This window comes from Bubalus kerabau, chromosome 6 (assembly GCF_029407905.1).
Source record: "Bubalus kerabau isolate K-KA32 ecotype Philippines breed swamp buffalo chromosome 6, PCC_UOA_SB_1v2, whole genome shotgun sequence".
Taxonomy (NCBI): domain Eukaryota; kingdom Metazoa; phylum Chordata; class Mammalia; order Artiodactyla; family Bovidae; genus Bubalus; species Bubalus kerabau.
In genome coordinates this window covers 115,166,549-115,184,865 of record NC_073629.1, presented here as the reverse complement: position 1 = coordinate 115,184,865, position 18,317 = coordinate 115,166,549, and the positions used below count along the sequence as shown (strand labels likewise).

The window sequence follows — 18,317 nt, the reverse complement described above, 5'->3', positions numbered from 1 at the left end:
CTTGGCACTGTTGATGTTGACCTTGGTCACCTGGCCTGACGTCTACTAACCCCCTTCTCCAGGCCACTCCCTCCCTCTTTGCTGAAAGACACACCCCCTCCCATGCACTGCCAGTGGGAAGGGCATAAATACAAGCTCCTCTATTTATTACAAAACAAGCAACAGTCAAAGAGCACCACACAGGTGCAGGCAGCTGTATGTGAAAGCTGCTCGGTCACACACTCTGCCCTCCGCCCTCCTAAGGACTCAGGTTAGATTCAGAACTGTCCGCTGACTAGAACATCAATAGGAAGTTACAGCCTGAGAGGCTGGAAAACAGAGGTGATAACCTGGCCTGTATTTATAAAAAAACAATTTATAGAAGGACCCAGACACCACTTGCTCTGCTCAGGCCTTTATGCAATACCTGGCCATGTGAGCAGGGGGTCCCCCCGTGCAGGGATGGATGGGTTACCTGAGGAGGTCCCCTGGGTCTGCAGGCATCCTTCAGAGGGTTCTCTGGGTGAGAGCTCAGCCCCCAGCCTCGGAGATGCCAGTCCGTATGGAGGACACGCAGCGTCCCTGACGCCGAACTCAGCCCTGGACTCCTGTGCTCTGGGGTTATCAATCAAGTCGGAGAATTGATTGCCGTCTGTACAGGACTTGGAAATGCTGGGCTGGAGGGCACCCGAGGATGACACAGGAGGAAAGAAACTCATCCCCTTTTAGCTTCGTTCAGGACGAGAAGCAGGGAGGTGGTTGGGGGAAGCAGGGGTGCTCCAAGTCAAACCACATTTGTTTGATTTCTGACCCTCAGAGTTCAGGGGAACCGCTCCGTGCCCCCGGCTTTCCCCTAACACTGAGTGCTCACAGTGCCTGCTTCACAGGTAGAATTCTAGAGGCAGGCATGAGTCTCCAGGCAAGGGCAGGTGGCAGCTGTTCCAGGGCAGTTCCAGGATGGAATTCAGGCCATGATGGAAGGGGGCCCCAGGCTCGGGGGCAGGCCACGTCTGGGAGGAAGGCGGCCACGGTGGGCCCTGGGATGTGGCTCAGCTTCCCCGGGGGAAGCTTCTCCATCTGTGAAAAGTGAGAAGGGGCAGCAGCCGTGGGCAGAGGGGCCTGGCACGGCGCTGCCCTAATGCCCACAGGCCGGAAGGACTCTGTTTAGGGGAAAGCAACTCAACCCAAACCAAACTCCTTTCCCTGGGCAGAGCATTCCAGCACGAAGCTGCTGGATGCCGTCAATCCAACGCTGCACCATGCGGATCCCGAGAGATCCACCACGCCTCAGTCACCACCCGCCCCATCCCTGACCCCTCGGGCTGCAGGCAGCTGCCGGCTGGGCCAGCTCCACTGCTCCCCGGGCGGGGCTGAGCCGTGAGTCAGGCAGGCTCCACACGCGCCTCTAATCGGGCAAGTTATACAATTATCCCCATCACAAATCGCCACGCGTCGCGGGCCTGCACGGTTGAGGATGAGCTACTTTCCCAGGGTGGGTGCAGAGACCAGCTCAGAGCCACCTAATTCCTGCCCCTCCCCGCCCCCCCCCCCAGCAGCCCAAAGGGACCCCAACACCTGCCAGTGAACAGGGAAGGTGAGGGGCAGAGAGAAGTCAGAGCGGCTGGGCTGGGCTTGAACCCCTCGCCCTTTCTCAGCTAAGGCGGCTGGACCTTGCAGCATGGGAACAGAGCTCCTGCCTTCTGGAGCAGCAGAAGGGCCTACCCTACAAAGCAAGAGCCTCAAGGCCAAGTCCAGCTAAAGATTCCAGGAGCTCCTGGGCTCCCAGGGGGACTGGCAAACCCTGAGTTGCATTTCAGGATAACTGTCAGTCAAGGGTGCGTGTCCACAGGCCCACCCACTCCACCCACCCCACACACCGTGCGTTTTCAGTTCAGTTCGGTCACTCAGTCATGTCCAACTCTTTGTGACCCCATGGACTGCAGCATGCCAGGCCTCCCTGTCCACCACCAACTCCCAGAGCTTATTCAAACTCACGTCCATTGAGTCGGTGATGCCATCTAACCATCTCATCCTCTGTTTTCCCCTTATCTTCCCACCTTCAATCTTTCTCAGCATCAGGGTCTTTTCAAATGAGTCAGCTCTTCGCATCAGGTGGCCCAAGTATTGGAGTTTCAGCTTCAGCATCAGTCCTTCCAATGATTATTCAGGACTGATTTCCTTTAGGATGGACTGGTTGAATCTCCTTGCAGTCCAAGGGACTCTCAAGAGTCTTCTCCAACACCACAGTTGAAAAGCATCAATCTTCATTGCTCAGCTTTCTTTATAGTCCAACTCACACATCCATACATGGCTACTGGAAAAACCATAGCTTTGACTAGATGGACGTTTGTTGGCAAAGTAATGTCTCTGCTTTTTAATATGCTGTCTAGGTTGGTCATAACTCTTCTTCCAAGGAGCAAGCGTCTTTTAATTTCATGGCTGAAGTCACCATCTGCAGTGGTTTTGCAGCTCAAAAAAATAAAGGGCAGCAAAGTGGAATCAAGTTCACGACTTTCCTGAATTTCTAAAGGACCTTCCCTCAGGCAGGTAAGGAGCTGATCCACTGAGATAAGTGTAAATATTTCTTCTGCAAGAATGAGCCTAATTTTCTAAATCACACCTATCAAACCAGACTGGGGAAAACACTTTGAGAATGGCTCATACTCTGTGTGGGCGGGTTTCTCTGGTGGCTCAAATGGTAAAGATTCTGCCTGTAAAGCAGGAGACCTGGGTGTGATCCCTGGGTTGGTAAGATCCCCTGGAGAAGGGAAAGGTTACCCACTTCAGTATTCTTGCCTGGAGAATTCCAATGACAGAGGAGCCAGGCGAGCCCATGGGGTCACAAAGAGTCAGACACGACTGAGTGACTAACACTTTCACTTTTCACTTAGAAACAAACAGAAAAGACAACTGACCTCCACTCCTTAGAGGCACTACTATGTCATGTTAGTCACTCACTTGTGTCTGACTCTTTTTGACCCCAAGGATTGTAGCCTGCCAGGCTCCTCTGTCCATGGGATTTCCCAGGCAAGGATACTGGAGTGAGTGGCCATTCCCTTCTCCAGAGGATGTTCCCAACTCAGGGATCGAACCCGGGTCTCCCGCATTGCAGGCAGATTCTTGACTGCCTGAGCCACAGGGAAGCCCTAGTGAGAGGCACTGGGTGGCTTCAGTTCTTACGTTTCAAATTGACAGGGTGATGATCGTTTTCTACAGATGTCATTCATCAGAACACACTTGAACCCTTTGAACAGCCTGCAAAGGGGAAAGTGGCTTTCTGGGGTGAAGGCAGGGGACAGGGGGCAGTGAAGGAGGCGATCCCCCTTTTCACAAGGAGCTCCTCCTTCTAAATGGTCTATTCAGAAATAAGTTCCCCCAGCACACCTGCATGGGACAAAGCATGAAATCTGTATCAATTCACTTGAGTTTTCATCTTACCAGGAGTATGAAGAAAAAGCCTCCTCAAAAACACTTTACAGAAAAATCTAAGTAAATGAATGCCATTTAAAAAGGGCAGGCTAGCCAATAAGCATATGAAAAGATGCTCAATACCGCTAATCAGAAGGGAATGCAAGTCAAAACCAGGAGATGTCACCTCACACCCTTTAGGCTGGCTGTGTATAAAAATCATAAAGTCACAAGTGTGGATGAGGATGGAGAGGCTGGAACCCTTGTGCAGAGTCGGTGGGGATGCAAACTGGTACCACTGCCATGGAACAGAGTATGGAGGTTTCTCAAAAAATTAAAAAAAAAACAACTGCTGCTGCTGCTAAGTCACTTCAGTCGTGTCTGACTCTGTGCAACCCCATAGACGGCAGCCCACCAGGCTCCCCCGTCCCTGGGATTCTCCAGGCAAGAACACTGGAGTGGGTTGCCATTTCCTTCTCCAATGCATGAAAGTGAAAAGTGAAAGTGAAGTCGTTCAGTTGTATCTGACTCTTAGTCTACCCTATGATAATGAAATCCCACCTCTGGGTATCTATCCAAACGTGAAAGCGGCTTCTCAAAGAGATATTTGCCCACACCTATGTTCACAGCAGCATCATTCACAGTCTCCAAGAGGTGCAAACCAAAGGTCCAGGAATGGATGGGTGGGTAACAAAATGTGGTCCATCCATCTAATGCAACATCCTTCAGCCTTGAAAAGGAAGGAGTTCTGTCACAGGCTACCACCCAGATGAAACCTGAGCAATATTCTAAGTAAGATAAATACCAGTCACAAAAAAAGACAAGTACTATATGATTCCACTTATATGGGCTATGTGAGAGTCAAATTCACAGAAACGGAAAGTCGAATGATGGTTAGTTCTCAGCTGGTGCTAGAGGAGAAGGGGAAACGGGGAAAGGTTTAATGGGCAAGTTTCAGTTTGGGAAACTGGAAAAGTTTTGAAGACCAGCTGCACAACCATGTGGACACACTTTACACTGTTCAACTGTATGATTTTAAAAACTGTCAAAATGGTAAATTTTATATTATGTGTTGTTTTTAAAAAACCATAATTTGAAAAATAAATAAAATTTCTAAAAAGAGAGGGACGTCCTATACGGTGGCCTATTTTGTTTTCTTCACAGAGTTTCTGAAATTGGTGTCTGGCAGCGCCCTGCAGCAACACACAATGTAAGTCCTTGCCATTTCCACCTAATTCCCCTCAGGATAAGTCTAAAGCAGTTTCTTAAAAAAAAAGGGGCAAAAAGTGATCTTGATCCCCAAGCTGATAAACAAAAAGGGAAATTATACCTAAACCCCATGTGGGGATACAGAAGCGGAACCCTGAGTGATACAAGTCGGCAGAAAAATCCACAACCTGATGGAATTCGCCCCAGGAAAGTTGTCAGAAGCAGAGATACAGCCGGCCCCAGTGGGGGAGAGTGACTCACTTTTCACTCTCCAGGCGTTGGTAATATTTGGAATGATTACAAAAGCACGTACTTTTCTTACAACAAAACAACGTAAAGCACACTGACGTTTTTGAGAAACCATCATCTGAGGAACAACACTGCTCAACACGTGGATTCCAAAGGGGTCACTTGAAGCTATGCAGAGGGTCACTTAGGATGCCTCTATAATTAAGGATCCAGGGGCTCAGCCTGAGGTCGACTGACTCTAACAGAGCGCCCTGAGCAAGACTGCAACCCTCATGGTGAATCTGATGCTCAGGGAAGGAGAGACGCCCAGCCCAGGTACATAGACCCACCAAGACCTGCCTTAAGTCCAGGAGCAAAGGAAGGATGTTGTCCGGGTCAGTCTTCGGTACCAGTAATGGTGGCTGTTCTGACCAGCGTTCAGTTCAGTTCAGTCGCTCAGTCATGTCCGACTCTTTGCAACCCCATGGACTGCAGCACGCCAGGCCTCTCGGTCCATCACCAACTCCCGGAGTTTACTCAAACCCATGTCCATCGAGTCCATGATGCCATCCAGCCATCCCATCCTCCTCTCATCCCTTGTCCTTCTGCCTTCAATCCTTCCCATAATCAGGGTCTTCTTCGTATCAGGTGGCCAAAGTACTGGAGTTTCAGCTTCAACATCAGTCCTTCCAATGAATATTCAGGACTGATTTCCTTTAGGATGGACTAGTTGGATCTCCTTGCCTTGGATCTCCAAGGGACTCTCAAGAGTCTTCTCCAACACCACGGTTCAAAAGCATCAATTCTTCGTTGCTCAGCTTTCTTTATGGTCCAACTCTCACAAACATATATGACTACTGGAAAAACCATAGCCTTGACTAGATGGACCTTTGTTGACAAAGTCTCTGCTTTTTAATATGTTGTCTAGGTTTGTCATAGCTTTTCTTTCAAGGAGCAAGTTTATGGCTGCAGTCAGCATCTGCAGTGATTTTGGAGCCCAAGAAAATAGTCTGTCACTGTTTCCATTGTTTCTCCATCTATTTGCCATGAAGTGATGGGACCAGAAGCCATGATCCTAGTTCTTTGAATCTTGAGTTTTAAGCCATGATCTTAGTTTTTTTGAATGTTTATGTTTTAAGTTTCAGTTCACCAGTATGTCTAACCAATGTAGCTGGAACTAAACAGGAAGACATTCAGGGCCACCGTGTGTGAGTGTCTGTGTGGGACATTTATCCCCAAGGCCTGTGGAGAAGGGTCCATACACATCACACTGGGGCATCACCATGTGGCATCTCAGGGACCAGCGGGCCAGTACAGAGAAGGGCAGGCTGGAGTCAGAAAGCTCAAGGACAGCCTGCCAGACCCAGTGCTGGGCTGAAAACGCCAGACTTGCTCTGTGAAACCGGGAAGGCCTCGAAAGTGTGCAGGCCTATAAACACGGTCAGCTCCTGCTCTCAGTTCTTGGCAAAGGGGAAGTGTCACCGCCGAACCACGTCTAGCACACTAAAGCCACCAGGCGTGTCTGCGAAGCGCATGGATGAGCAGGTGAGGGGGAAGAACAGGAGGGAGTCGGCCTCCCAGGCAGACGCAGGCCAGAGAGCCACACCAGCATGGCTGAGGCCAGTGCCTGGCGTCACGTACTGCAGGATCCCATCGAAACCCAGAGTCCACGTGACACACACAACCGCCCAGGCACACAGAAGGGGCTGCACGCTGGAGAGGGGGACCCCGAAAGTCCTTAAGCATCAAGGCACACAAAACCAAACCACACACACTCAAGGCTGCAAACCCCGACTGATTAGAGAACCCTTGCCACAGAGAACATAGCAGCATCACAGACGCCACATCACCAGGGGAACACAGCGCCCCGGGACCCTGGGAAGAGGGAACCCAGGGAGGAATCCAGGCTGAAACACTCGCTCTGCCCGGGGAGCAGCAGAGCGCCTGAGTCCTGATACGGCTCTCAACAAGCACCATGCACTTTCCGTCAAAATGTCTTCCTTTTCAATGACGGTAACTAGAGCCACGGTCTCGGGTCGTTTAACTTCCAAACCACGCTCAAAGGGCGGATAGAAGGAGCAAACCCTTCATGGGAGAGGCAGTGATGGAACCAAGCGTATGATTGTTACCAACATAAGACATCCAGGAAGGAGCACTGACCGAGGGAGAGAAAAGCTTAGACTCCACGTGACACACATCTGAAAATGACCCAGGAGGGAAGACAGTAAAGCACGATGAGAAAGGTACAACTCAGGCCACAAACACTGAATACACACGGGAGAGGATTTTCTGATTGATCCAAAGATCCAATCAGCTGCCAGAACAGCTCTTATATACAGAGAAGCTGTTAGAGTTGATCCAGGGAACACGACAAAACCACAGTCCCGTCGGGAAACGGGAGCCCAACCCTTGAATCTGACAGCACAGCGAACAGAGCACGTTCTGGTCACCATGTGAAACGTGATGTAATCAATGAACGTAATTTAATTGATCCACATTTGCCTGCATGTCCTGGAGAAAATGCAACTGCCGCTTGAGTATCCAAGGAACGTTCGCAAACATGAGAAGCAACCTGGAAATCCCAAAACCCTCTAAAGAAGAAAGCTGCACAGGGCATCGCTGACCCCAGTTGAGTAGAAGTAAGAGGAAGGAAGAGGAGGAAAGAGACAAGGAAAAAAATTAAATACTTAAGAAAAGAACTCTTGGGTTAAAGAGTATTAAAATTAAAATTAGAAGAGATGCCTTAGAAAAAAACAACAAGGATGGCATTGGGGTCCACCTTGCTCCAGGCACTCAGGTGGCTCCTTGGGATATCCCATCCCAGAAATACAACTGTAACCCCACCACCACCAATGGTACTACAGATGTTGCTACTTTCAAAAATTCCCTCTTGAGATCAAGCACTGAAAAAGGCAAGACCCGGGACGTTCCATCAGTCATCACCAAGATAACCAGAGCCGCAGACCTCCTGGTGGACCGCAGCCCACCTTCCCTTCCATCAGCTGTGCTCGGATGGGTCACAGGGGACCAGGTGGTGCCCTCACCTGAGGGAGGGAAGTCTGGTGGGGCTCCTCTGTGGGTGGCAGGCAGGAAAACCGGGGGCACCAAGCCTGTAAGTGAGAGCTTCTCACACTGCACTAGTTCTTAGCTGAACATATAAGGGCTAATCAGATTCTTGGATTCAGTTGCTAAGTTGTGTCAGACTCTGCGACCCCAGGGACTGCAGCACGCCAGGGCTCCTCTGTCCATGGGATTTCCAGCACTACTTGCCATCAACGAAAATAACTTATTTCTGAAGTTTCTGAGTATTCTTGTAATTCAAAGGAAGCTAAGAGGGGGTCAAGGCACGGGCATCCTCAAATGCAGGATGTGGGGAAGGAGTCGCTATTACATTAAAACACAACGCTGGGGTCTAAGGTGAGTTCAAGCGGGTGGGAAGCGAGGGGCGTGCCACGTGGGGCCCAGGTGAGAACGCTAGCGCGGCTCTGATCTGACAGGTGCTGGTGAATGAATGTCCTCCAGGGCCATGTCTGGTTTGGGGTCATCCTCAATGCACTTGATCCTTCCACTCTAACACTGTACTTTCCACAACTGAACAGCTGCACGCGGAGCCTGGCATTCATGCTTTGGGTAAATAACCCTCTCGCTTAATATCCAGGCATAAGGACCACATATAACAGCTTACTCCCTGGGGTTTTTGGATACTCCCTGGGTCCAGGGACACAATAATTACCCTTTTTGGCTCTGGTTTCATCATTGGAAGATGTGAACAAAGCCACCTACCCTGCTGGCTTTTAGAAGAAGTGAAGTCGCTCCGTCGTGTCCGACTCTTTGCGACCCCATGGACTGCAGCCAGCCAGATCTCTCTATCCATGGAATTTTCCAGGCAAGAGTACTGGAGTGGGTTGCCATTTCCTTTTCCAGGGGATCTTCCCAACCGAGGGATTGAACCCAGATCTCCCGCATTGCGGACAGACGCTTTACCATCTGAGCCACCAGAGAAATCCGCTGGCTTTTAGAAAGATCTTATATATTAAAAGGGAGAGCACCTGTTATACTGAATGCCTGTATCTGTTTGACAAATATTAGCTACCTTTTCTCCTCTTTCTCCCCCAAACATGTTAAATTTACAGGTTACTTTTTTTGTTAAGGACAACAGAGGGGGTTTTAGGTGAATGGGGAGATGACCACTCCAGACCAGCCCAACAGTTTTCACACCAAAACCACTTCTGTACACTCCCGCTAGCCTGGTGTGCAAGCTCTACGGAGCTATCTATTTGCAATTCCCAGCAGTAAAACCTGAAGGCAAAGGACAACCGCAAGCAACCTGACATATTCAAAGTCACACTCGCTCAAGATTTTCCCATAATGCCTAATTTACAGTGGTCTGCTAAGCCGTAAATCGACACTGTCCTGAATGTCTTGCACACCTGTTACTCACAGCCTTCCAACACCCAGTCCCCATGGGAGTCACCCTGTGCTCTACATGTTCCTGCTCATCAAAATAGCCCTGCTTCTTCCCAGAATAATCATCAGACCCTCCATTTAGCAAGTGGCCAATTTCTTGACAATTTCACTAATGACAAAAAAAAAGCAGTATTTATGACATCATTGTCCAGCTTTTAGTGCTGTCCCTTTTAACCTTGATAAAGGAACGGCTTTACTCCGAGAGTGTGATGAACAGTGGGTTGTCTGACGGGCGCAGAAGGTGGGACTGAAGTTTTTCCCCAGAAGTAGACACAGGATTAGCCAGGTGAATGTGGGTTAAACACAGAAATCTTCTGGAAGGCCAGCAAAGCTGCAGCTTTGTGGCTACCAACTCAAGGTAGCCATATCGTAGAAGAAGGGGCAGAGAAGGGGGCCATGGGAGGGGAATGACTGCCAGGCCTGGTGAGAACCTGACAAGGAAAATCAGGACTCACCCTGCCTGCGCCCCTGAGCGCGGGGTTGAGGGGGACAGCCATGCTCAGAAACGGCCAGGGACTCCACTGACCAGGGCAAGGCACTCTGTCTCACCGGGTCCTCCCACATCGTTTTATCCAAGAAGCCTCTGCATCTTGATCCACACCTTCTCCTTTCTGGAATACGAGATGCTATGACACGATAATCCGACAGCTGGCCCAGTTGCTAAATGTCATTTGGGTAATGAAGGTCACTCTTAAAACTGTCCAGGGTGGTCGTTTAAACATTTGGATGATTCTACGATACTGTCACAGTAGGTCAGAAGGGCGTGGCTCCCCACATGGGTTGCAGAGTGGGGCGACAGGAGGGGACCCCAAGGTAGCTGCAGGGGATCACGGATGTGAGCAGGGAGGCATGGTCATCTGCTCAACTTCTGGACCCCTTGCGAGTCAGGTTCCTTGTCATCATCCTTCTGGTGGCCTGAGATAAAAGTTCAACGCTGACTGACGACCAGAAGGGCCCACCCTTCCAGACGCCTGCCACCTGAGTTTCCATCCCCTCCACGTGCTCCCAGAAAACTAGCACCTCTATTAGTTCCAGGCATTCACTCAACCGCCCGCCATGCCTAAGTCCCCCCATGGGCTCCCACTCAATTCCTTCGGGACCCCCACTTAGCAGGGCTTCTCTGGGGAGCCAGTCCTGACCTCCAGCACCCCTGGGGAGCCCTGACCTTGTCTCCTGGGACACTAGAGGCCGATTCCCAGCACAGAAGCTGTCCCTGGTGGATTTTCCATCCCTCCAACCCCACCCCCCCACCAATCTGGCTCACAGTGAGGGAGGAAATGCATGAGTCCAAGTGAAACACGAGCTAACGAGTAGGGGAAGGCACCAGGACAGAGAGTTACAAGAGGGCCTGGCTCTCAAGCCCGATCTAGGGGCTCCCCACCCCCTCAAACTCCATGAGGTGGGCCTGGCAGCCAGGACAAATAACCAGTACGAAAGAGCGGTCCTCCTGCTTCCTGGGCAGCCTGAAAAGTGCCGCCTCATCTTACGCTGAGTGGACGATGACTCAAGGGAACCCCGGTGCCAAGACAGAGGAGGCGGCCAGGTCCCCCGCAAACCACGCTCAGGACATGGGCCAACCAATATTCCGCCCATAACTCAGCTTCCCCCTCCTGCCAGAAGGAAGCAGTCCTGTGATGCCAGACCGCAGCTAGAAATCAAAATGATGGCCTTACCATCAGTGGAAGGTATTAAGTGCTTTCTGCCCTTAAGGAACCCACAGGTCTCAGAAATCAAGTCTGCGCCATCACCGTGGGCTAGATCAAAGTGCAGCCTGTCAGGTCACAGCTCCCCAAGGGACACAGACAACCCCAGGGATCACTCTTGACGCCCATAGCGACAGGAGCCTGGGGAGCTCCAAGTGGCAGTTCCTGAAGCCGCATGCATGGACATCAGCCGCTTCCCTTTCCAGCAGGGAGAGGGCCCCGAAGATGTCCAACAGAAACATTTCCCAGGCTTCAGGACACACGACGTCCCCATATGGTCCTGTTTTTGAAACTGGCACGTGTGTACATTCCCTAAAACCGTGATAAGCACTTCCAGCCCCTGCCTGCCAAAACTCACAAGGTAGAGCACATTAGCACCCGGACGGTCAGAAATCAATTCCCCAGGAATTCCCCGGTGCTCCAGTGGCTAAGGATCTGGGCTCCCGATGCAGAGGACCTGGGTTCAATTCCTGGTCAGGGAACTGGGTCCCACATGCTGAAACTCAAGATCCTGAGTACTGCAACTAAGACCTGGTGTAGCCAAATAAATAATTACATTAATTAAAAAAAAAAAAAAAGAAATCAATTCCCTGCAAAGGAATGCCAGAGGGGCTGAGACTGATCTCAAAGTTCACCAAGTTTCACTCAACAGATAGAGAAACTCTCCTGGATGTCACTCCCCTTGGACATGCTTTTCTGAGCACTGATTATGTATTTGTGTGTGCTCAGTAGCTAAGTTGTGTCTGACTCTTTGTGACCCCATAAACTGTAGCCCACCAATCTCTGTCCATGGGATTCTCCAGGCAAGAATACTGGAGTGGGTTGCCATGCCCTCCTCCAGGGGATCTTCCTGACCCAGGGACCAAACCCAGGTCTCTTGCATTGCAGGTAGATTCTTTACCATCTGAGCCACGCCAGGGTGTGAGGGGGGTGAGGGAAGCTTGCCTAATCATTCTCGGATATCTAGCTAGGAGGGGGTGAGAGAGCGTCCACATCCGCACACCGGTCTTGTTTCTATTCTGTTCTGGACAGAGCCGCAGCCGTCATCCAGATGCCCTCGGGACCAGCCTGCAGAAGAACCAGCCCCATAAGCTGAGACACGTCATCTTTTCAGTAATCACGTCTCCCCTGATTGACGGAGAAAGCAGCACTGGGTTTATACATCAGTCGCTGTGAGTCTAGTTAACTTGTGCCTGTCAGGGCAGTAACTAAATCAGGTTCTGGAAACAAGAACTGGAAACCAAGCACAGAGAATCCACTGAGGTCAGAGCCCCCCAGGGGCACCTGCTTGTAAGGCCAGCTCTGCAGCCCCAGAGGCTGGCTCACTAGCCCCGGAAGCTCAGTGTCTGTGATCACTGAAGAATCATTTTTTTAACACTGCCAATCCTTTTTTGTAAATATCTGTGCTTTTCCTTTGCTTCCTGTGTCTGTTTTCTCTCTTATTTTTGCTGTAAGCACAAGTAAATGCTCAATAAATGCTGATTTAATACACGGATGGGTGAGTAATAGCCTCAGTATTTTTGACTGAAAATGAATAAATATTTCTGAGAGCAAAGGCAGACAGTATGTGAAAGCATTTAGGAGGAGTGCACTTTATAAATACAGGAGGGTTGTAAGTGACCAGTGGGCTTCCACTGTAACATTTGACCACACAAGGGATTCATGTCAAAAAGATCTCCAAGTCTGCTGAGGGCTGTGTTGTTATAGTTCCTCATGTATATGTGCTAAGTCGCTAAGTTGTGTCTGACTCTGTGACGCCATAAACTGTAGCCCACCAGGCTCATCTGTCCATGGGATTCTCCAGGCAAGAATACTGGAGTGGGTTGCCGTTTCCTCTTCCAATTATACATTCACCCGATCAATAATAAAGTTAGAAGTTCTTTGTAGAAGTTAAGAATAAAAGAAAAGAAAATCATTGGAAGAAAAAACTTAACATGTGTTGAAAGATGTTCACTGCAGTACTGTTTATGATTTCAAAGTCACTGGAAACTGTCTATGAACAAGAACTTGTTAAGGGGGTGCATCCCCTAAGAGATCAACAGTAAAACTGAGGATAGAAATCCGTACTTATTGATCTGAAGGTATATCAACAATTTTTTGGTAAAAAGCATAGTATTCATTCAACAGGGAAGGACTGACTGAAGGATAACTATGCATCAGGCATCTAGTGAACAGAAAACCAAGTTCCCACTCCACCATCTTGTTCCTTTTGGAAGGATCGAGATTTACATGTGAAATTATCTGAAAGACACAAAAATGCCCAGAGCAGTTACCCTGAGTGGCAGAATTCCACTGTGAACTTTTTTCTTCTCTTGCATTTTCTAATGTTTCTAAAGGGGCTCCATGATGGCTCAGATGGTAAAGAATCTGCCTGACCCAGGTTTGACCTCTGGGTTGGCAAGATCCCCTTGGAAAACAGAATGGCAACTCACTCCAGAATTCTTACCTGGGAAATCCCATGGTCAGAGGAGCCTGCTGAAGTATAGTGTATGGAGTCAAAAAGAGTTTGACACAATCGAGTGACTACCACACACACACACACGTTTCTAAAATGAACACATAATTACTTGAGGAAGGGAAAAAAAAAACTTAAGCGGACACGGTTTTTTTAAGAATGAAAAATCACAAAAGACTCTTCCCAAAACAATTCATATATCTAGAAAAGATGTCTGTTGAACACTAGATGCTTCACCTCCCTCCCTGGACATGTCAGGCCTTCTTGCAAGAGGCACAGAGCAGCCACTGGTTGCTGGGGCCCCCAGTCTACAAGTCAGGACCATTCTCCACCCCAGGTCTCAGACTGGAGTGAAACTTACCGACCCCACCCCTCACCTCTCTTCCTGCACCAGGAATTTCAGAGACAGAGCAAAGACTGGCAATTCTAATCCTTAGCCACTTACCATCATCTTTAATGGAAACACTTACATCTTTAAACATCAGACTGAATACCTAAATAATATCAAACCCCTGCACTCCTGTTTAATTCAGATGGTGGGGCATCACACAAAATCTCTACTTAACATTTTTTTTAAAATCTTCAAGTGTGCACAAGGCCCCAAAGGCCACAATCACGAAAACCTCCGTAGGACAGGTACGGGGCTCAAAGCACAAGAGAGGGTGATGCAGTAAGGTCCATTTCTCCACATGAAAATCTCCCACCCAGGGAAGTTCAGTCCCACCAACACTGCTTTACAGGTAAGAAAGCTCAGTTTCAAAGAAGTCAAAAAATTTGTCCGAGGTCAAAGCCAGAAGCAAACAGAAGTCAAAGATGCAAACACAGACAGGTGTATGGGATTTGGAAGCCCATGACATCACCCAAAATAAAACAGATCTCAACAAAGGCCACTGGAGACACACCTGAGAAAAGGAACTTGTCACTTTCCAGTTTGCCCTGACAGTGGCCTCAGGTACAAAAAACAGTGTTTAGAAGAACATGATGGATGGTCAGTCACTTAATTTTTGAATCTCCTCTGATGACTTTCAGTTGTGCAAATCAGACTGTTTCATATTTGCCTGACTGAAAAGAAACATGTGACCAAAATTTGAAACTTTGGTCTCCTAATCCAGGACAGAAAGGTGAAATATCCTAATGGCTGTGGACCAGCACAAAACCAGAATAAAGTTTCCCTCCTTAAGATGTCATAAACACTGACTTCTGAAGCCACAAGGGCGAAAAAAACCACGACTTCTGCCAGACGGTATTTGGGCCAGGATGACAGGGAGGGAAAGTGCGAGCAGACCGTAGCAGCTGACTGTTTCTACTGCCGTTGCCATCACCACCTGCTGCGGTGAGAGGCCCTGGCTCACAGGCCTGGCCCAGAGCTTGCCATGAATTATTATATGCAGAACAGCGACTCCAGCCAGCACCCCCAGTTAAATTCAAACACGAGGCCTTATTTTCCACTTCTCTAAGGGACACACAACAAACATCTGACACCACTTGTCAGAACGACGATTCTTAGGGTAATTTTCAAATGTTTAAATGAAGCTGCATTTTTCGCATATTCCATTTACAGATGGTCCCTGACTTATTGGATGTTATTGCCGACTCAGTGGACATAAGTGTAAGCAAACTCCAGGAGACAGTGAAGGACAGGGCAGCCTGGCAGGCTGCAGTCCATGGGGTCGCAAAGAGTCAGACACGACTTAGTGACTGAACAACAAGCTGACTCAGTGGTAACGAATCTGCCTACCAGTGCAGGAGACGGGAGTGGATCCCTGTGTAGGGAAGATCCCCTGGAGAAGGGAATGGCAACCCCCTCCAGTATTCTCGCCGGGAAATCCCATGGATAAAGGAGCCTGGCAGGCTACAGTTTATGATCCCAAAGAGTCTGATGTGACTCAGTGACTAAGGCATGCGCACCTGACTCTCATCTCTTGACTCTGCCAGACTCTCCTTACATCTCTTCACTTTACCATGGGAAAGCAACATGCACTCAGTAGAAACAGGACTTCAGATTTTCAATTCTGCTCTTTCCTGAGACTAGCGTATGTGGGTCTCACACTCTTCGGTGATGCTGGGCAGGGCAGAGTGACTGCTGGGGCCAAGAACAGACACAAAACTATTCTGCGCCCAGACAATCATTCTGTCTTTTGTTCAGTACAATATTCAATCAATTATGTGAACTATTCAACACTTCATTACCCAAGAGGCTTTGTGTTTGATGACTCTGCCCAACTGTGGGCTAACAGTGTTCAGAGCACGCTGAAGTTAGGGAAGGTTAAGCTACGATGCTGGGGAGCTTAGATGTATTAAATGCATTTTCAATATGTTCAGCATACAATGGATTTATGAGTACATAACCTCATCTGAAGTCAAGGAAGAGCTGTACCTTCCTGTATCCTAAAGTTATAAAAATTAAAATCCTTTCCGAAAGGGTGATAGCTCGAACAGGTAAACAAAGGCAGGAAGTTGGGGTAAGTGAGACGGCAAAGGGCAGAGCTGCGAGGGGACTGCTGGGCAGCATTTCAAGTCAGTTGGTTATTATTCATAGAAATTGCTTTCCTCCTCTGGCATAATTTTTAGCTGTGAAGATAAGAAGAGACCATCAGCATCACTGCTTCATGGTTACAGGGCAGTCACTGCCCTGCTCTCCACCCTGCTCCCTCCTGGTTCACAGGATGCGCTGTCTGTGCAGCAAGCATGCGAAGAAAAGGAAAATGCAGCCCCTTGCCCAGCAGAGCCCCGCCCAGGGGCATGACAGCAAGGAAGCAGCGGTCAGCTCCTGACCTCAGCAGTCAGGAAAGGCTTCCCTGAGGAGACTCGGGGAGCTGGGTCTTGGGGACAAATGAGGACCACCCCCCTCACCCCAGAAAAGGCTGGTAAAAACAAGCTGCAGATGTACAACATGAAAAAGCATGGAGGAGGGGGTGAGGGGGAGTCTTTTAAAGAGTTGGTCCCCATGACAACCTCTCACACCCACCTCTTTCCCTCACAGTCCCCGGGGCCACTCACCCCCTCACTGGACCTCCATCACTCTGTGCTGATCCTACGCCCCCTCCCTTCAGCCCCCCACCAGGCCTCCACAGCCCTAGCATCCCAGCCCCTCTGACATAATTCCGGGTCCTTCCTGCCTTGACATCCTCAAATGACACTAACACTCAGTGTCAGTGGGCTATGTGTCTCATCCTTGGTTTTCTAGAAGCTTCCCCAGGAGCACAATCACACGGTCCTAGCAAACCACACCCAGGGGCCCCTGGTCTTCCAGGTGTGACTTCTCTGATCATTCATGACCCAGAATTGTCCTGTTTAATCCCAACCTCCTCCTGGGTGCCTTGTCATCATGGAGTGACTGAGAAGGGTGTTTCCAGGCCTGTTCCTCACTTAAGTCTGCAGTGACCTCTTCCGGGGTGATGGTTTGACTCTAAGGAAGTGAGCCCCCAGCCAGCCCCTCTCACACAGCCGCTCCCTGACCCTGCGTGTGTATCACACGAGACAGATGCCTCCTTGAGCCTGCATGCCAAGCCTGGTGGCCTCTTCCTGGTCCCAAGCTGCTCACAAGCCTGGCTCAGCCCATCTCCTTCCCACGCGCTTGCTGCCTCTCAAGGAAGCACTTACATTTTAAATAATTTGACTGCTAATTATGATAGCGAAAAAGTAATCAGCTTATGTGCAACCAAGCTCAGACTCTTAAAGGACCCTCAGCCATCGAGTTTCTCCCTTCTCCCTTTGTACGATCCTAGGAAGGCCCTGTGGATGCCGGCTCTGTCTCCCTCACTCCACATGGTTCAACTCCTTGGTTTCAAAAACAGAGTTGACCACTCCTAGTCCCTAGTTTCCTTCTTATACAAATTCCCTACCTTGGTGGAATTCAACCCTGGACACACATCAGAGTGTTGATTCCACTGCTGCTGCCGCTGCTGCTAAGTCACTTCAGTTGTTTCGACTCTGGGCGACCCCATAGATGGCAGCCCACCAGGCTCCCCCGCCCCTGGGATTCTCCAGGCAAGAACACTGGAGTGGGTTGCCATCTCCGTCTCAAATACATGAAAGTGTAAAGTGAAAGTGAAGGCGCTCAGTCGTGTCCGACCCCATGGACTGCAGCCCACCAGGCTCCTCCGTCCATGGGATTTTCCAGGCAAGAGTACTGGAGTGGGGTGCCATTGCCTTCTCCAGCTGATTCCACGAGGGAGCTTTTAAAGTTTCCCAGGTGGCGCTAGAGGTAAAGAATCTGCCTGCCAATGGAGGAGATATGGGTTTGATCCCTGGGTCAGGAAGATCCCCTGGAAATGGCAACCCATTCCAGTATTCTTGCCTGGAGAACTGCCATGGACAGAGGAGCCTGGTAGGCGACAGACCACAGGGACATGACTGAGCACACAGGCATACACACGTAGGAGCCTTGAGTTTTGAAGTACTCGTCTCTTGCTGGCCAAATTAGGCTACTCAGCGACATCCAAATCCTTTCAGAACATACAGCTCCCGGGCAGCTGTGGTCCAAGCAGAAGCCAGGCAACCTTTTCACCCGTTCTACAAGGGGGCTGAGCTGGTGAGCTCAGTGCAATGAAAGGCAAGCTGGAGCCCACTCTTACTGGCTACACAGATCTTCAAATACTTCATAATAATATTGCCAGACCCAACTGGCAGCTTGAACTCAGCCATGGGGGCAGGATGTACACCAGGGTAGTTGGCAGATGCCCTCATCAAGGCTCTTTGTTTTTTCCCTGAGAGCAGGTTGACCAGCACACTTCAGGCTCAGAGACCAAGGAAACATTTAAATTCCTTTTATGCCTGCAGACCTTAGCAAGCTTCCCTGTTTCATGAGAATGGGGCAGCGTTTTCCTCAGTGAAGCAGGCTGGGAGAACAGGGAAGGGGCGGGAGA

The 18,317-nt window shown here is 49.7% G+C and overlaps 1 protein-coding gene across 4 annotated transcripts in view; it reads right to left on the bottom strand.

Moving 5' to 3' along the window:
- SH3BP4 (SH3 domain binding protein 4) overlaps positions 1-18,317 on the bottom strand; it is a 99,972-nt gene that overhangs the window by 76,963 nt on the left and 4,692 nt on the right. Inside the window, exon 2 of one of the 4 annotated variants that reach the window (XM_055586523.1) lies at positions 851-1,056. The exons of the other annotated variants lie outside the window; for them this stretch is intronic. The gene's annotated coding sequence lies outside the window, so the exon portion shown is untranslated. The remainder of the gene's footprint in view (positions 1-850; positions 1,057-18,317) is intronic. 4 annotated transcript variants of the gene reach the window in all.